The following is a 20770-nucleotide window of genomic DNA, read 5'->3' as shown; positions in this document are numbered from 1 at the left end:
TTAGTTACTGGAGAAAGGAGTGCTGTAGGCAGCAAAACCCAATGTCTCACAACCTTGCTTAGCTGACTTTCTTCTTCCTAATCTCATGCCTGCATATCTAATTAGTAGACCCCTGGTTGCAAGGGAGCCTGGAAAAAGAAACGTGTAGGGTTTTGGCCTGTGTCATACAGGAAGGTACACAGGAAGGACGTTGGTATGGAGGTTGCGCTCCAGTCTACTATATCCATCATACCATTAATACCATTAAAAAAGAATCATGGCAATGGAGGAGACCTCGCTTTGTTTTCCATGACCACATTTCCTGACCTTCCTCACCTCTGACCCTCATTAAAATATCACCTTGGGCCTTTCTGGTCCTGTGTCCTGTGGAAGATTTTCCAATCTTTCCTTTCCAGTGTTTTGAGGGGGTACATATATAGTTGACAAGATTTTTTTTTTTCTAACAATAATTTAATTTCTGAGAAACTGCCATCATGATATGTTAGCAGCTTCTAGATATAATCTGTTTGCTATTAGGATGAGTGTTCATTTTTTTTCCTTCCAGTTTTATTGAGATACAATTGTCATATAGCACTGTATAAGTTTAAGGTGTACAGCATAATGATTTGACTTACATACATCACGAAATGATGACCACCATAAGTTTAGTGAGCATCCATTATCTCATTTAAAAAACACTTTTTTCCTTGTGGTGAGAACTCTTGGGATTTGATCTCTTAACTTTCATATATAACATAGAGCAGTCTTAATTATACTGATCATACTGTACATCACCTCCCTAGTACTTTTTTATCGTATAGCTGGAAGTTTGTACCTTTTGACCACCTTCATTCTGCCCCTCCCCACCCCTGCCTCTGGTAACCACAAAGATTCTTTTTTTAAACCATGCCATTAGGGAATTTTTTGGTGAATAAATACTTTTAAAATAAATATTTGATTAATACGTGCAGTTATACTTTTTTTAAAAACATTTTTAGGAGGTTGGATATTATAGCAAATGGAGCAAGGGATGCTAGAGCTAAACTCTAGTTCTTAATCCCAAAGTACCAGAAAAAAGTAGTTAGTGATATAACTCTGGGAGAGTATTCAGCAGAGTACTTTTTCAAAGGTAAGCTGCAGAGAATAAGGTGTGTGTGTACAATATAAACTTATGTATTTATATATACCTTATTTCTGGATGGAAGGTAATTTAGATGTGGATTTTCCTGGAGATTTCTGATGGGAGTTATCTTTTGGAGAGCACATTATAAGGCAATAGTTCAAGTTATGCAAAAGTGTGGAAAGGAAGGAAGTTATTTCTAAGCTAAAATTGTGTCTTTTGGCATTGTTTTTAGTTCAGGTGCCTAGAACTGTCAAAAGCTGAATTGGCTTCTAGAGAGAAGTAGAGTGTCCTCCAAAACTTTCCCTCAATGACCGATGCTGTGATATGTAAACCATGTTTTCTTTTCTGGAGTTCCTTGTGTAGTCTTTCCATTTTTTTCTTTACTTATCTTCTTAAAAGTTTTTATGCTTAGTGAGCAAATATACGATACCAGTTTCTAAGCTAAGTGAAAAAATTGAGGAAGGAGTCTTTGGTTCATGTTTAATTATAGAGAATTTGTATTCATATTTTTATCTTGATATTTGTATTTTTATCACCTTCATCTGTTTCCTCTCAATGCATTTGAGTATAAGAAAAAAAAAAAAAAAACAACTGGTAAGCTAAAAAAACCAGCTGGCTCTTTTGGAAGCGTTCATGGTTATGTAATTGGCCCAATATGTATAAAACGTCCATCAACTTAAGGGCAGGAAAGTAAGTAGTAATCTTAGCTGAGCATTATCCAGTTACACTCAATTATTACTTATTTTGGAAAATGTCCTGTAAAAGGGGTAATTGCAGAGAGAATATCTGCAATTACAATCTAGATTTTGATGCGAGAAATAGGCTTGCTGATTATAGGTTTTCAGGTAGATATTTAAGTAGTAATTAAATTAATCTTCTCACCTATTCTGAAATCTGAATAGAAATAATACAATGCTAAAAATATAGAGACTTTTGAGAATTAAGGGATTGGCTAAGTATTCAGCTGTACCCTCTGAACCTCTCTACTCAGGGATAAACACATTACACACCTCCCTCTGCTTGTCCACGTTATTCATGCCCTTCAAGAACATTGTGTTTCTTTTGGAAGATAGTCATTCTCCTAAGCACAGAGGTAATACCAATACTAGCTTTTCCCTGCCATCATGATCTCTATTAAGATGGAGTATTTGACTCATCCAGTACCCTATCTTAATGTTTTGTGTGCTTTTTTTTTTTTTTTTTTAATTTTAAAAACAAAAACAAAAGCCCCCTGTCTTGTGGTCCTGCCAACTGTCTCCCTTGTTGCTACTGGAATTAGCATACCTCTGAAACGATAAAGTCAGAAATTTCACTCACTCTACAGATGCTTTTTTTTCTTTTTAAATTTTTATTCATTTATTTATTTAATTTTGGCTGCATTGGATCTTCATTGCTGCGCACGGGCTTTCTCTAGTTGCGGCGAGCGGGGGCTACCCTTCGTTGCGGTGTGTGGGCTTCTCACTGCAGTGGCTTCTCTGTTGTTGTGGAGCACGGGCTCTAGGTGTGTGGACTTCAGTAGTTGTGGCTCGCAGGCTCTAGAACACAGGCTCGGTAGTTGTGGCGCACGGGCTTAGTTGCTCTACGGCATGTGGGATCTTCCCGGACCAGGGCTCGAACCCGTGTCCCCTGCATTGGCAGGCGGATTCTTTTTTTTTTTTTTAACCAGTTTTTGTTTTTGTTTTTTTTTTTTTTGAAATCTTAAAATTAATTTTTTGTTGCAAAAACAATAATGTAAACACAATCATTTCATTTTAAAAAAATCCATACAAAGCTAAAACCCCCCTTTAGTCATTGTTCTCCGTCCCCATTTCCTCTCCTTCTGGGCAGGCGGATTCTTAACCACTGCGCCACCAGGGAAGTCCTCTACAGAGTCTTATCCTCCTCTCTTTCCTACTAAACCCATTCTATTACTCTTTACATCTCTTCTTATATGTTTTTCGTTATCTGGCTTCTTATGCATTTATTTCTTTGTTCTGTCTAACCTCCCAGGTCAGTCATTTAAACTCCCTTCAATAGCCAGCTCAGTTTCAAGTTTTCTTTTCTCCCTAGACAAACTTTGGCTCAACATGCCACCAACCGTAAACCTGAATCAGCCGAAATTATAATATCCCACTTTTCAGTCCTCCAGCTAGTGGATGCTACTGGAGAGAGAAAGTGGGCCTGGATAACCTGGTGGCAGATTCTTTGCATATATCTCATGTAATTTTCCGAACCTCCATGGAAGTTACTGTTATCATCTTTTTCTACATTAAAAAAAAAAGAAAGAAAAAAGAAGAAGAAGATGCAAAGTTGATTTGAATCCAGGCCTTCTGATGCATGATAGTTCAATAGATGCAGTAGTTCCAAATGTCACATCTGCACATCAGTCTTTCTTGGGGAAGAAAGTCTCTCTTCCCCTGATTGTCAAAAAAGACTCCTGGGCTTCACTCTGGGTCAGCTTTAAGCCATGGTCTTCATAACAATTCCTATGACCAGAGTAATGCCAGCCTCCAATTGGTTTGGGCTTGAATTATTGCCAATCACGGTAGTAAGGTTGTGAGATTTTTGCCACTTGTTTTAGGCCATTAGGGCCCACTTATGTGGCTAGCTTATGGAAATCAATCCCACCTAGTCACCAGAACTGCTAAACTGTACAAGAAGTATGAAATGGATATTGAGGAAGCAACTGACAAGAGTCTATTATGGTGGCTGATATTTTTATTCACTATAATGAAAGGGCTTCTTACACTTTCAAATTCTAATAGTTTATTTCAGATTTTGTTACAGAAATTAAGACTAAATCATAAGAGAGGACCATCTGAAATCAATAATAGAACAGTTTTGTGGGGTTTACTTTCTTCAGAAGCCTCATATGGGTCTAGGGAAAGTTTTTTTTTTTTTTTAATTTATTTATTTTTATTTTTGGCTGCCTTGGGTCTTTGTTGCTGCACGCGGGCTTTTCTCTAGTTGCAGCGAGCGGGAGCTACTCTTCGTTGCGGTGTGTGGGCTTCTCATTGGGTGGCTTCTCTTGTTGCAGAGCACAGGCTCTAGGCGCACGGGCTTCAGTAGTTGTGGCACTCGGGCTCAGTAGTTGTGGCTCACGGGCTCTAGAGCGCAGGCTCAGTAGTTGTGGCACACGGGCTTAGTTGCTCCGCGGCATGTAGGATCTTCCCGGACCACGGCTCGAACCCGTGCCCCCTGCATTGGCAGGTGGATTCTTAACCACTGCGCCAACAGGGAAGCCCATGTGTTCAAATACTCTTGATTTATTTCTTCATGCAGCAAGGACAACTTTGTTAACTAGAATTATTTTTATACTTAGGAAAACTGTAAATTGAACTTAAGACATAATATTCATCTGAAAAGTTAGACGTATTATCTTTTAAATGTCACTGCTTCATTTCAGTCCCTTTATTACCATTAGCTTCCTATTTGATACATGGCTGGTGTAAAAAGTCTACCTTTTGGGGAGAGGGGGTTAGGATTTCCTCTAGCTATGTTTTAATTGAGGAAGATCTCAGCTGTTGCCCATATTATCAGCTTCCATTTTCTTCCTGGAGAATAAGCCTCAGATGTTATTTTTCCTTTCTTGGGCTCAAACACCACTGAAAACACCCCAGCGAGTAGATAGCATAGTTAAACGATGACTGGAGATTCTGTACAAGGTTTATTTTTGCTACCATAGCAACTACTAGCAATTGCATTGTCTCTCACTTTTGATTCTCCTAGCACACATGAAAACGTTTGGTGTAACTTCCCCTGCTGGAAGTTGTGGCTCTCTCCCTGTTTCATCATAAAGAGCTTTGCCTATTGTTTTTTTCCTTTAAGAAAACAAAACAAACAAAAACACAAACAAAAAACCCAACTCTCTAGATCTTTGACTACTTCAATTCATTCATGAGGGTCTCTAGAAGTTTTCTCATGAATGTCCAAATACCCTTATTTTTATATCCATTGACTTTAAAAAAAAAATTAATTAATTTATTTATTTATGGCTGTGTTGGGTCTTCGTTCCTGTGTGAGGGCTTTCTCTAGTTGCGGCGAGCGGGGGCCACTCTTCATCGTGGTGCGCGGGCCTCTCACTGTCGCGGCCTCTCTTGTTGCGGAGCACAGGTTCCAGACGCGCAGGTTCAGTAGTTGTGGCTCATGGGCCTAGTTGCTCTGCAGCATGTGGGATCTTCCCAGACCAGGGCTCGAACCCGTGTCCCCTGCATTGGCAGGCAGATTCTCAACCACTGTGCCACCAGGGAAGCCCTCCATTTACTTTTTATATTCATCGTTTTAAAAATCGTTTATTGACCCTTCTGGTACCAATGAAATTGAAAAATGAAAGTGACAAATTTCCTGCCCTAAAGGAATCCACAGTGTAGGAAGGGAAACAGATAAATGCTTAATAAGTATCATATAGAGCTTTTGTACTCTGATTACTTGTGAATGGCCTCTGCTAAGTGCTTAGTGAACACAGGGCAGGGGGCTAGAATGTTCCACTGGCAGGAAGGGGGACGGGTTAGGGATGTCTTCTCAGAGGGATTAACATTAGAACTGGCTTGTTAGGGACTTCCCTGGCGGTCCAGTGGTTAAGACCCCACACTTCCACTGCAGGGGGTATGGGTTCCATCCCTGGTCAGGGAACTAAGATCCTGCATGCTGCACGATGTGGCAAAAAAAAAAAAAAAAAAAAAGAGGACTGGCCTTTTAGAGAGAAGCAGTGCTTTGGACAATGGATGTGCACACATCACCAAAGGAATTCATGGAAGCAGCCATGCAAAATAATTATATATGTGAACACCTTCTATATGCTTTAGCAGTGTGTAAGGAACTTGGGAGGACTAAAGAGATATCTATGAATTATTCTGAAAGAATGGAACTTAAAATTTAGTTAGAAAAAAAAATTTAGTTAGAGATACAAAATGCAGACCTGAAAATAGAACAATAAGACAATCTAGGATTATAAGTATTGCCAAGTGTTTATGGTGTGGCTTCTGCATCTGTGCCTGTGGGGATAGCACTCCCTTCTTCAAGGGTCTTAAAGTGTATTTGAGAATATAAAACACACATAAATGAAAACTTAGCATTTTAGTCAGTCCATAAAATTAATATGAATGAAATTAGAGATAAGTGCTGTGAACACTATGAAATGAGAGAAACCATCATGAGTTGAGGAGAGAAAAGAATCCTGAGAAGGTTACAGTGGTCCACTTGGACCTGCTGCTTCTCCTCTTCGTGGCCTGGTTTGGCATGTAGAAAGAGTGTAACAATATCCACTCCCATCAGTAGTGTTTGATGGTTTGAACTTCATTCTTACCTCTTGCTGCAAGATTAGAATGTCTGATGCCATTATCTCTTAATCTTTGATGTGTTTGGAATGTCTGGGATGGAGGAAGAGATTTTAGTGTTTGGTTCTGGCCAGCCCAGCCAGGGCACGTGTTTCTGACACTGATTAACTGGATGGCCTTTTTCAGGGCCACAGCCCACAACCTGAGAGGTATGCACCCTGCCTTTCTGAGAGACCTGTGGAATGTTGGCATTTATTGTTGGATTATTGCTGTGGAAGTGCAAAAATACATAGTCGTCATACTCACATACTAATCTTACCTTTGTATAATATCAGAAAAAAATGTTGGAAAGTAACAATCTACTGAACTATTGATAACTTTTTTTTAATAAATTTATTTCACTTTTGGCTGCATTGGGTCTTCGTTAGTGTGTGCGGGCTTTCTCTAGTTACGGTGAGCGGGGTCTACTCTTCGTTTCGGCGCGCAGGCTTCTCATTGTGGTGGCTTCTCTTGTTGCGGAGCGTGGGTTCTAGAGCGCAGGCTCAGTAGTTGTGGCGCATGGGCTTAGTTGCTCCGTGGCATGTGGGATCTTCCCGGACCAGGGCTCGAACCCGTGTCCCCTGCATTGGCAGGCAGATTCTCAACCACTGCGCCACCAGGGAAGCCCAACTATTGATAACATTTTAAACCTAGTCATTTTATTTTAAATATAACTTTCTTTGGGAGGTTATAATTTTCTAGGAGATAAAACTTATACTTGCAATAGATTTTCTTACTATTTCAAACATTCTAATATGTTCAACTTTTGTTAAACATTATGATTAAGTGATATATTAATAGACATGTTACCTTTATATCCTAATTGCTGTTATGAAGTGTAAATCTTTCATCAGAAATCTACTTGTTATGTTAATAGCAGTCTTAAAATATCTGGCTGTTTTTTAAAATTGTGATAGAATACACATAACATAAAATTTACCATTTTAACTATTTTAATGTGTATAATATAGTAGCATTTAATACATGTATAGTGTTGTGCAACCACAACTATCCAGTTCCAGAACATTCATCATCATCCCCAAAAGGAAACCCATACCCATTAAGCAGTCACTCCACATCCTCCCTCCCCAGCTCCCAGCAACCACTAGTCTGTTTTCTGTTTGGCTTTTGATGTATATACTTCGATGTCATAGCTTGCAAAATAATGGAAGTACTCTGGTTTGATCTTTATTACTCAGTTTATATAGTGGTATAAAAAAACTTTTCTTTTCAGTTTGTTAGACTAATTTTCTGATCAGGTGAGTATTTTTTTTAAAAATACATTAACGGGAATTCCCTGGTGGTCCAGTGGTTAGGACTCCGTACTTTCATTGCCGAGGGCGTGGGTTCGATCCCTGGTCGGGGAACTAAGATCCCACAAGCCATGCGGCACAGCCAAAAAAACCCACAAAACCAAAAAACACCAAAAACCAAAAAACATTAACCATCATAGAGAGTTTATTTAAGGATGAGCAGCTCTACTTTAGAAATTTTCTTTAATATTAAAACATTAGTAATTCTATTAATGGAGTAAAAAGACCTCACAGAATTGGAAATAAGTAGGTCAGGCATTTTCTTAAGCTTTTATAATACTGAGAATGAACGGCTATAACCATGCTAGCCATCAAGGTTATTCACACTTTTGTAATCTGTGGAAATCTAAAACTGTAAAACATAAAAGTAAAAGGCAATGCAGAGTAACAGAGGAATTAAAAGTATCGTCTAAATGAAAAAATGTCCTAAATTACAAGGATAAAAATTCCCTTTTTCTCTACTGGATAGTCTTATCTGAGGCTAAAGAAAAAATACCATTATAAAATAATGTATGGGGGGCTTCCCTGGTGGCGCAGTGGTTGAGAGTCTGCCTGCCGATGCGGGGAACGCGGGTTCGAGCCCTGGTCTGGGAGGATCCCACATGCCGCGGAGCAGCTGGGCCCGTGGGCCACGGCTACTGAGCCTGCGCGTCTGGAGCTTGTGCTCCGCAGTAGGAGGGGCCGCGGCAGTGAGAGGCCCGCGCACCTCGATGAAGAGTGGCCCCTGCTCGCCGCAACTGGAGAAAGCCCTCGCACAGAAACCCAACTCGCACAGAAGACCCAACACAGTCAAAAATTAAATAAATAAATAAATATAAAATAATGTATGACTTTGTTCAGGTTTAAAAATTATATGCATTGATAATGCATGATATTATCAATTTATTTAGAAAAGCATTTTTTTTTTTTTTTTTTTTTTTTAGAAAAGCATTTTTACTTTTTCCTTAAAAAGCAGTAGTGACATTTGAATACCTAGCTATGCTCTTGATATCTGTTGAAAAGGATCTGTTTTATTGGTTTTCTCTGTGCGTGTCGTTCCCTTATGCCTTCTAAAAAAAATGTTTTGAGCACAGAGTGCTTATAGATACACTCTTTCACAGTGAAGCCCTTTGAAACAAAATCAGGTGGGAAGATTTAATTTGGAGCATATTTGGAATTAAATTTGACTTTAAGTTTAGTGGGCAAGAGTGTAGGTCTAGAGTCAGACTGCTTGGGTTCAAATCTTGCCCCTCAGTTGTATTACTTCACTGACAAGACTCTGTAAATAGTTCTTATCCTTAAGTATCTTGCAAACAAGCAGAGTGCCTGTTTGTGGGTTGTTGTGAGGAGAGTGAAAGAGGGCCCGAGGAGCATTCTACAAATGTTGAATTACTGCTCTGCAATAAGTGTCCAGTGGGTGTGAGCTGCTGCTTAGCCCCGTGACGACGCCAAAGCATTCTTTATCTAAAAATTAAAATGTTAGCCCAACATTGTGGAACTCACTAGGAGCAACTTAATTTTCAGCAACCTTTCACAAGACTGTTCCAACCCCTCTCCGTAAGTGTCCACATACTTTTTTTCTTTGGACATGGGCCGTTATTGTGATGTTTTTGTCATATGGATATGAGGCACCTAAAAAATAAGACTTTTTGATTAAAAAAAAGTCTAATCATTTAACCCAAAGTAGATAAATGGCTATTTTCTATGCATTATTCATTGTGATCTACGTATAAGGTGTTGAATCTTGTTTTCGTGTTTCTGATTTTAAAGTCGTGAAAATTACTTTTACAATTAAAATGCAACATTGTGAAGTTCAGAATATTACAGAGGAGAACATATTACTCACCGTTGGTGAAATTCTGGAGGGGTGTACGTGTATTTAAAATTCTCCCAAGATGAAAGAAACACCAAGGGGAAAATATGCACATCACAGGCAAGGTATTCTTAAAGGGTGTCTGTTCTAGAGTTTGACGAAGTGGAAGAACACATTATTAACGGGGAATTAATATTTACCCCTTGCCCAGAGACCTCACAAGGTGACAACGTATCTTCTTGAAAACACAGCATCTCCACTGTGTCTTTGCTTACCCTGCCTTTGGATTTCCACTTAGCCTGGCCGAGACACTGGCAGCACCGCCCAGGGCAAACAGTATTTAGGTTTCTAAATAAGGCACAAAGCTGAAAATACACAAAAGTAGAGTGGTTGCTAAATAAATAGGAGTCCTGCAGCTCCTTTCCATACTTTGTGGTGATGATGTCTTTGTAGAGCTCATAACCCAATATCCTGGCAGCCAAGGAAAATAATATTTAATTCTTCAACTAATGTTTAATTATTAATTATTTTCCGAGAGGAAGCCACGCTAAAAAAGTTGGTCTAGGAAAAGCCCTCATGAAAAATCTCAAAACTTTTCCATGTGACTCACTCAGAATCCCTTAAAAAAAAAAAAAAAAAATATATATATATATATATATATATATATATTTGTGTGTATCTTTAAGTTTAAATTGACTACTAACTTATAAATTAAAAATTTTTAAACTGATTTGCCCCTTTTTTAAAGGGGGAATTGAATAGAATTACTTTCTAAATTGTTTACTACAGAGGTCTGCTTATGTTCTCTTTGGGGCATTAGAAATCTCAATAAGTGTTCGCTGTTTCGATGCTGCAGGCACCATGCTGAGGACCTTCTCTATATTACCCCTGAGTACACATTACTACCACCCCATTTCACAGATGAGGATCTAAGATAGAGTGGGGATAAGTAACTTGCCCTGGATCACACAGCCACTTAGTGACTAGGCTGGGAATTGGCCTCTATCTTGATAGACTGCCCCACATTTAGCAAAAGTAGCACTTTGCTTGGATTGTAGGACAGGGGAGTGATGCTGTGATTATGTACCTAAACTAAAAAAGGAATAAAAGTTATCATAACTTTACCCCATAAAATATGAAAAGTGCATGAGGCAAGCTTTGTTCTCAACAGGCCTCACCTCAGGAGCAGTGCAACAGAACTTTCCACAGATGGAGGCCTGACCCACATTTCCCACATGCACATCTCTTACTTTGCTTTTCGTTTTGCATCTAAACTAGTGGAGCTCAATCCCCGAAACTCTTCTTCTTTCCTCCTAGACTGAATTACTGGGACAGTGGCTGGTGGAGGAGCCCTAGTGTGTACTGTCTCTGTTGCAGGAGCTGAAGGGCCTTGTTGGCAGAGGTGCTCTCAGGGGACCCTCCTTCTCTGAGGACACAGCCCTGCCTGGGCCTGAGTGTCTGTGGGAGGCTGGGAGATGTCCTGCAGTGAAAAGACTGACAAGGTATCTCTTGTCAGAATTTAGATTCTGAAGGTGCTGGTTTTGGGGGGGACAGCCAGACCAACAAAACATATAAAGAAAAATAACAGAGATACGTGTTTTGAAGAGAATTAAAATAGGGTGATGTGATAGCAACTGCTTTGCTACTGTAGATGAGATCCTTGAAAGTCTTTACAACAAGCTGAGATCTCAGTGATGAGGAAAGTTCAAAGGGAAAAGCATCCCAGGTCTTGGGAACAGCGAAGGCAAGGCTGTTAAGACTGGGAAGGCTTATGGATAATAGGCCTACACGAAAGCCAAACCTGCTGGGGCACAGGGGACTATGAAAGCGCTGTGAGAGTCTGAGAGGGCCAGTCTTGTTGGGCTTCATTCAAGGATGGGGCTTTTGGGATTCATTCTTAGAGCCGTAGGAAGCCTTTGGAGGATTTAAAACAGGGAATGAATTGATAGTTTATGTTTTAAAATGATCACCGTGGAAGTTTTTGGAAGAGATTGGATTGCGGCGTGAGCGCAGAGGCAGGGAGACTGTAGTGGTGTTGCCGGTGGGAGGGGGTGGTGGGGTGGACCTGGGATGGTTGTAGTGGAGATTGAGTATATGGATTCAGCATCTGTTTCGGACTAAATGTGGGCAATGAGGGAAAGAGAGGACTCGAGTTTAATTCTTAGGTTTTTGGCTGTTTACTGAGATGGGAAAGACCAAGGGAGGAGAGACAAAGATTTCACTTCTGGCGTTGTCAAGTTTAGAATGCCTAATTAGATAGCGACTGGGAGATGTAAAGAAAATGGGTAGCAGTACCCAGGTAGGGTGACCATGCAATTGATTGTGCAACCAGGGACACCTTTGAGAGTGAAAGGAGGGTGGAGTGGGATTTGGATTTTAAATACTAAAGCTGGGACAACAAAGGCAAATCGGGACTGTCTTGGCAAACTGGAATGTATGATATGTAGGAATCTGCTTCCAGGCAAAGATTTCAGGATTGACAGTATCAGATGTTTAGAATACTACAAAGAAGTCAAGCGAGATAAGAATGGAGAAGAGGCCTCTTCTTCAATATCCACCAAAATATGAGCATCACTGGTGATAATAAAAGCATAGGACAGCCTTATCTTAGTGGGGTTAGGGGATGGCAGCCAGATGGGTGTGGACTTCTGAGTGGATACAAGGTGAGAAAATAGAGATGGAAACTACAGTTACTCTTTTAAAGAGGTTTTGTTGTGGAGAGGGATGTTGGTGAAAAATACCTAGAGTGCTCTAAGAGACCACCGAGTCTCCTCAACACCCGAAAGGAAGTCCCAGAACTTCCCAGTGGAAGTTCTCAGTTTTATTTTAGGCTACAGCTGCATGAGATTCAATATTGCACATATGGAAGAAGAAATGATGCTTCTATTAGTGAAAATAATGCTTCTATTAGTGAAAATAATGGGATGTAATTTTGGATCAAAGTTTCTGTTGTTTTTATTTGAATAATCTGTATTTGATTTTGAATATCCTAGAAAAATCTGAATTGTTGCAAAGATGAACTTTGATTTAAAAAAGGACTGACTATAAAATTTACCCTTTCAGATTACACTTCGTTCACATCAGGGCTCATATTGTTCTGGATTAGTGGGGTGAAGCCGTGTAACTCAAGTATCAGTTTCCATTGACTATATTGGGGTTTCCATGTAGAAAATGGTGCTTGTCTTGAACTAATTGGAGCATCTGCAGGGAATTTACCTGTTTCTTTTTCCTTTTTACAAAATTAAATGACGGGTCTTTTCTCTGAATCTGATTTTTATATACCCAGCTTTCTTCACACTATCTACAAATAATTTTTTCTTCACTATTATATGGATGTGTTTCTTAACACTACCGTCTAATGATTAAATTATCTAGTAAGATGTTGCTTAAATTTTTTTAAAAATTACGTATGTTGAGAATCTGCAAGCATTTATAACTTTATAAAGGAGACGAAAACATTGAATTCTCCGGTTTTAAAATTGCTTGGTAAGGAGTTACTTTTAAAACTACCGTGCAAAACACATTCTCTTCAGAAAAAGGACCTGTGAAAATGTTACATGATCATTCCCGGAATGATTTTGTAAGACCAGTGAATTCCTTCTTTTACATATTTGCCAGAGGTAAGGAGTGCCTGGCACTTACACACATGATAAACAGAAGAGTCAGTAACAGGACAGGAAAGTCGGTTTAACATTCTCTAAGTGTAAATAGTCAAAGGAGCAGTACTGTTTCATAGAGACTTTCTGAAAGAATTGTAAGTATATATGATTTGTAAAACTTTTATAATAATTTCACATTTTCTAATCATCTGCTTTTAAAAATGGTCTAATATTTTCCTTTGAACTATTATTACTCAAGAATTTTTAACGTGTGTGAGAACCATCAGAATTTTTACAGAAAAGGCTGAAGAATTTATGGGTTTTTGAATTGATGTTTTGGAGAGTAAATTACCTAATTTATTTTCCTTGACACATTTAAGTGTATGGGCAATGATGTGACTTACGCTTGTTTGAGAAGAAAAAAGTTTTAATATAATAATTCATTAAACTCCATGTATATATAAAATTAATTACTGCTGTTCATTTCTGTTCTTGATAACTTTCGAGCTTTAAGATGTGGTAAAATTTCTTCAAATTATCATGAACATTTCAGTAAGTAGTATGATAATTATACTTATCTAGGGTTTTCACTTTTACAAAGTACTAATCACTTTCTTTTTTAATACTCACAAGAACCCTATAAAACAGATTTTGGATGTTTTCTTCATTCAATATCAGTAAACAAGAAAGCTGAGATTCACAGGTGTGAAGTTACTTAACAGAGAAATTCAAACTAGAATGAAGCATTTTGATCCCTAGATTTGGGCTCTTTCCCTTATACCGTCCTGGCATGGGACCTCTCTGTATTAACACCCCTTTAGGTAGTGAGTAAAAATAGCATTTAGTAAAATTTACCTGAATTAAAAAAAAACACACGCAAAAAACCCAATGGTTAACACATTACTCTTTTTTTTTTTTTTTTCACGTTACTCTTAGAGCAGACCCTGAATGTAATATTAACTCTGTCAGCATGTAATGTGAATAAGAAAGTTGCTAGTGGAAATTCTGACTTAGCTGGTGCTTGATTACATATAACCTTGCTCGCTTAACTAACCAAAGAACACAGCTTGACTCATGACTTCACTTAGAGTACTGTACTTCTTTTGTAAAAATGTGGAAATATGATTTGTAAAACTTTTAAAATAATTTCGCATTTTCTAATCATCTGCTTTTAAAAATGGTCTAATATTTTCCTTTGAAAATATTTGTTCTCTTTTTAAAGGCCATACTAACCCCAATAAAGATGTTAAAAAAAATAAAAGTAAAATAAAGGCCATACTAACCTCATCCCTTAAATAGAAGCCTGGCATTATATAATCTTAGATGAAATGTGAAAATGAAATGCTAAAATTTGGGGGTAGACTATCTGTGGAGATTTGGTGACTTAAAAAAATAATAAGATGAAGAAAAATGTGAGCTAGCATTGTCTTGTGGTGGAAACTATTTTTTTCCAGCTTTATTGAGATATAATTGACATATAACATTGTGTAAGTTTAAGGTGTACAGCATGTTGATTTGATACACTTATTTATTGCAAAACAATTACCACCGTAGCTTTAACTAACACCTCCATCACATCACGTAATTACCATTTCTTTTCTTTATGGTGAGAACATTTAAGATCTACTCTCTTAAAACCTTTCAAGTATATAATAGATTATTATTGGCTATAGTCACCATGTTGTACATTAGATTTCCAGAACTTATTCATCTTATAACTGGAAGTTTGTACTCTTTGACCAACATCTCCTATTTTCTCTAATCCTTAGCGGTTGTTAACACCATTTAGTGTCTGTTTCTCTGAGTTCAGCTGTTTTAGATTCCACATGTAAATGGTATCATACAGTATTTGTCTTTCTCTGTCTGATTTATTTCACTTAGCATAATGCCCTCAAGTTCCTAGTCACAAATGACAGGATTTCCCTTTTTCTCCTAGTTGAATTGTATTCTGTTATATATATATATATAATAGGTTATATCTATAAATATATATATATATATATATATCTGTGTCACATCTTCTTTATCCATTCATCCATTGATAGACATTTAGGTTGTTTCCATATCTTAGCTATTGTGAATAATGTTGACATGAACATGCAAGTGCAGATATCTCTTTGATATCCTCTTTTTATTTCCTTTGGATATATACCCAGAAGTGGGATGCTAGATCATATGGTAGTTCTATTTTGAATTTTCTGAGGAAGATCCATACTGTTTTCCATAGTGGCTGCACCAATTTACCTTTCCACCAACAGTGCATATAAGTATTACTTATAACATAGATGTTTAGTATTTTTAAAAAGTCTGCTTAGAAGTGATAAGATTATAAAAACCTTAGAGAGTAGAGAAGAAGTAACAATTATTTGTACCTAGGAAAGATTTTACATGTTTCAAATTATAAATCAACTTGCTATTATAAAATATATCTTAAATCTGGAAAATAATTTGTTTGATAGAATCAAAGTGGTTATATATATTTTTAACAAGGGCTATGTTTCTAAATACCTTGTAGAAATCTGACTTGCATAATTCAAATTTAGTTTTCCCATAGAAATAAATACATGAGATTTATATTTTTCCAATTTCACTCACAAAGAAACCTTATCCTACTTAAGGTTCACATAAGTCAAAATAACAAAAAATGCAATATCATATTTTATCTTAAAGATCAAAAAGATATATCATGTTATTATCTCCCTCTGGTTAATTGCTGCTAAACACACACTGAGGATTAAAAATAAACAAATCCATTTATCCATGTAGGCCATGAGGTCAGATAGTTAAGTCTATAAATAAGCAGATTTAATGATGCCATTAATAAGGAAGAGGAGAATGTACTTCTCCGGTGTCTTGTTTACTCCCACTAAGCATATGTTCTTTAGAAAGCAAATTACTGAATCAGATGTAATAGGAAAAAACTAAGGTGAGTAATAGAATTATTTAACACAAAGTCATTATACATTCAACATTAAGAGCATAATTATATTCCATGTTCATGTTTGAAATGATTATGCATTAATCTTTAGAATTAAATTTGGGTATTTTCTGCAGAATCTTGGAGTTATATAGTTATGACTTTAAATGGATTGTGTGGATGCCTTCTTATCACTCATTAACCTTGTCAAAAGAAAGAGGAGAGTTATTTGCACAAAGACAGATTGCAGTGGTTAGTCTATATGTATATGGAGATGTACAATTAGAAACTCATTTTTTCTAAACCCCACAGTTTCAACCTTCCCATGATGCTGTCCCTGGTAATGACTCTCTTTCCCCCCTTTCCTTTTTTTTTTTTTTGAACTTCAGCCTATTATCAATTATGTCATTGAACTCTCAAGTCATATGGAAAGTCCCTGATAATTCTATTTGTCAAGGTAACTTGTTTGTTAACGGTTTTCACTTTGTAAAAAATGTACCTACCGAAGCTTTCCCCTCCCCCCCAAAAGAGAAACTCTTTGGAAAACAATGTAAAACTGTTGTTTAAACAAACAAACAAAAAAATTGGATGGAGTATTAAATTGATGACTGGTTACATTTGATTGAAGGTTTCTTGGTTTTTTGTTTGAGAGTTAGTCTTGTGGAATCACATAAAGATGATTTACCAGTTTTCATAGTGAATTGGAAAAAAGGTTGTTGGTCAAAGTTACCTGTCATTTCTTGAAGGGCAGATATCAATACATAAAGGATATCTCATCTAATTCATGAAAATATGCAATAGTCTATCAAAGAGAAATAGAAAAAGGATTTAGTTTTGCTTTTGAGATAAAATATAAATAACATTCTTTATCTTTTCTAGTTTTTATTTTTTTTACTTTTATAGTTTTCCTAAATGTAAAAATAACATGGGAACGGTGCTTATGAAATTTGGGGGACAAAAAGGAGAATGTAATGATCTTTTTGTGAGATCACTGCAATAAATATGTCCAATTAGTTTTTATTTTAGGATCAAAAAGTGAATGTGTTGTTATTATTTTAGCTCTTTTATCTTGGCATTTATAATAACAGGACCACACCTATTTTATACCAGAATTCTTGTGTTTAAAAAAAAGTTGTTAATGGCTTTGATATTCTAAGAGCTATTTTTGAACAAAATGTTTGCTAAGACTTTGTGCTGTATTGACCAGCAGTACTTGGCATGTTATATATGCCTTTGTTTCTAGTTCCACCTATTTCCTCAGGGAAAGTTTATATAAATGAGACTACTGTATATTTCTTTGTCATTTCCTTCTGTTGTTTCTCAGGAGGAAGAGTTGCAATGGATTTTACAGTATTTCTACACTACATTAGCTACCTTTCTGTGGAAATGAAACATATGGTAGTTGGGAGGGCCTGGAATAGTATTCTGGGTTGCTTAAATCAGGCAGATGACACAAAATTTACTTTTTAGAATATGGGTGATTTCCTTTATTTGAAAGGACTGTGGTTTTATACAGCACAAAGGCATGGTTCTGATGAATTAGTCTTTAGCATACACGTCTCATGGTTTTCTTCAGGCGAGTCAGTGCTTCTTTCAGACGTTGTCCCAGAGAAAGTAACAATAAATTGTATTTATTGGATAGGTTCACACAATGTTGGTTTTTTTCTTTCCAATCTGTCACTCCAAATAGAACTTTAAGATCTCCGATTGTTGTTTCGTCAGAGCTGGATGCACACAGTAGGAGACTGAGCAACAGAATGGCATGGGAGAAAGGAGATGGGCTTGGAAATGAACTACCCTGGGTTAAAACCTAGATCTGCAGTTCACTCACTGTGACTGAGGACAAGTTAATTCTCCTCTTGGGGATTTGTTCTTTATGCTGTAAAATACAGATAACAGCTACTCACAAGGTTGTTGTTAAGAATTAACTGTAATGCATACATAGCTTCCCGCCCATTGTATCTTAATAGATTGCACTGTTGATGTTATTAACGGGTGCTTTACCAGTGCTCATTGATTGATCAAACTGAAGACACCTAAAGAGAAAGGAAGAACAAGATAACATTTGGGACTTTTTATGTGTAGTTGAGTAAAATGGTACAATAATAAACTATTAATTTTTTGAGTACAGGAACTGATGTATTTTTCTCTGTACCCAAAGCCAGTGTAGGTGCTGAATAAATGCTTGTTGTATGGAAGTGTGTGTGTGGGAAACTAGTGTTTCTTTACCTCCTGGTTCAGAGTTCTTTCTCATGTATCATAATCTTTTTTTTTTTTTTTTTTAAGTGGGATAGATGTTTAAAACCAAGTTTGCAGATTATAGTTGGCCTCCTGCAGTAAATAACTTTGCATTAATGCAACTCTATAAGGTAGGTAGTAGTTTCTTTTTTTTAAAGAACTCCTTTATTTATTTATTCTTGGCTGTGTTGGGTCTTCGTTTCTGTGCGAGGGCTTTCTCTAGTTGTGGCAAGCGGGGGCCACTCTTCATCGCGGTGCGCGGGCCTCTCACTATCGCGGCCTCTCTTGTTGCGGAGCACAGGCTCCAGACGCGCAGGCTCAGTAATTGTGGCTCACGGGCCTAGTTGCTCCGCGGCATGTGGGATCCTCCCAGACCAGGGCTCGAACCCGTGTCCCCTGCATTGGCAGGCAGATTCTCAACCACTGCGCCACCAGGGAAGCCCTGTATCATAATCTTTAACTCTGTATGATTACTCCATTAAGGGAGCTCATTTTAGTTAATCTATAATTTGACCTTTTTCACAAACAGAGATATAAAGTACATTCTTACTTGCCGATGATTGCAGGAGAATATATATAAAATAATTTTTTTGGAAGAGTTGACTAACAATGTAAGAAGATATTAGTAAAAGGTAAATGACTGGGCTTCCCTGGTGGCGCAGTGGTTGAGAATCTGCCTGCCAATGCAGGGGACACGGGTTCGAGCACTGGTCTGGGAAGATCCCACATGCCGCGGAGCAACTAGGCCCGTGAGCCACAACTACTGAGCCTGCGCGTCTGGAGCCTGTGCTCCGCAACAAGAGAGGCCACGATAGTGAGAGGCCCGCGCACCGCAATGAAGAGTGGCCCCTGCTTGCCACAACTGGAGAAAGCCCTCGCACAGAAACGAAGACCCAGCACAGCCATAAATAAATAAACTAATTAATTAATTAAAAAGAAAAGGTAAATGACTTTATGTTAGACGGGAGGAGGAAGAGAAAACTGTTTTAATGGGCTATAGATGTTAGGAATCCTAGTGGTTGGTTGATTATTTTTATACATTGCTTTAAAGACAATCAGATTTAGTACGATTGGGAATAATTTACTCCTTGTACAAGTTTTCCTTTTTTCTGAGAATCAGGGTCAAATGGTGAAAGGAAACTGCCATTTCATACCAAATATATCAAATGTCCTATCCTAGTGTGTTTCTAAGAAATTAGGATTTTTTTTTTTTTAATTGGGAAAACATTTGAGGACCTGACTCTATGTGTGTGTGTGTGTGTGTGTGTGTGTGTGTGTGTGTATCTATCTGAAAGACAGAATTCATTCATTCAACAATATTTTATTAAGCACCTTCTTTGTGCCAAAAATATTCTAGATCCTTCAGGATATAGCACTAAACCAGAGAGTAAAAGTGCCTGGACTCAGTGAGCTTTCATTCACTCATCAGAATTCACTAATCTGAACTAATCACTAGTCAGAATTGTGACCATTTAAAGTAAGCCATTGGAACATTACTGTCATTGTATGAAAAGTATAGAGTATGTAAACTGGGATCTCTTTGCTTAGTATACCATTATGTGCTTGCAATAAAGAAAGAAATACCTGAAGATAATTAAGGAAATAGGAAGGCCAGCTCTTTCACAGAGATCTTTATCTCTGTCAATAGTCTTTGTCAATAAATATTGTTTGGTTTTCAATTTCATCATCGTGATTTTTTGGTTATGATGGCACAAATAAGATTTTTAATAGATGGTTTACTTCCCTTTACTAAATTATTTTATTTACTTGGGGATTGAAACTAGTCATGAAAGCATTTAATTAATAGGAATGAATTGTTTCTGGGGGAGGGATAAATTGGGAATTTGGGATTAACAGATACAAACTGCTCTGTATAAAATAGATGGACTGCAGGGACCTGCTGTGTAGCACAGAGAACAATATTCAGTGTCTTGTGGTGGCCTGTAGTGGAGGGGAATCTGAAGAAGAATATGTGTGTTGTGTGTATGGCTGAGTCACTTTGCTGTACACCTGAAGCATTGTGGGTCAACTATACTTCAATAAGAAAGCGGGAGTGGAAAGAGAAATAAATTGTTTTAGATCAGTTTTCCTTGGATAAAAGGGATTATTTCTACAGAAGGTTAAAAATGATAGTTTCTGGAGAGTTATACTTATGTATTTATATCTCACTACTGCTTAGATTATTATCCTATTGAGAGAAAAATTAGTACCATTTCTGACATGTTTGATCTGACCCATAGTGTTCTAATTTTTTACTATCTTTCTTATAAAATTCAGCGGAAATTAAGAGACAGGTGGTGTGATTTTTTGCTTGGACTGCAGGTGTTTGGATGAACTACCTAAATTGAGTTTTGGGTCACAATTTCTTAAAAGATTTGTCACAGAATGGGTCAGAGTTTTCCAGGAATCTTATGTCTAGTAATACTGTAGAAGCTCTTAAATTTTAGTCAGCTCAGTCACTGGGTCAAGTAAGATTTCCATTCCCTTAGTAAAACATGCTGAATGGCTGTCCTGG

At 37.5% G+C, this 20770-nt stretch overlaps 1 protein-coding gene across 8 annotated transcripts in view; it reads left to right on the top strand.

Annotated features, from left to right (window-relative positions):
* Positions 1-20770, top strand: part of COBLL1 (cordon-bleu WH2 repeat protein like 1) — a 150729-nt gene that overhangs the window by 52459 nt on the left and 77500 nt on the right. The window lies entirely within an intron of this gene.

The sequence above is a fragment of the Balaenoptera acutorostrata genome, chromosome 8 (genome assembly GCF_949987535.1).
Source record: "Balaenoptera acutorostrata chromosome 8, mBalAcu1.1, whole genome shotgun sequence".
Taxonomy (NCBI): Eukaryota; Metazoa; Chordata; class Mammalia; order Artiodactyla; family Balaenopteridae; genus Balaenoptera; species Balaenoptera acutorostrata.
This window is presented reverse-complemented; position numbering and strand designations above follow the sequence as displayed.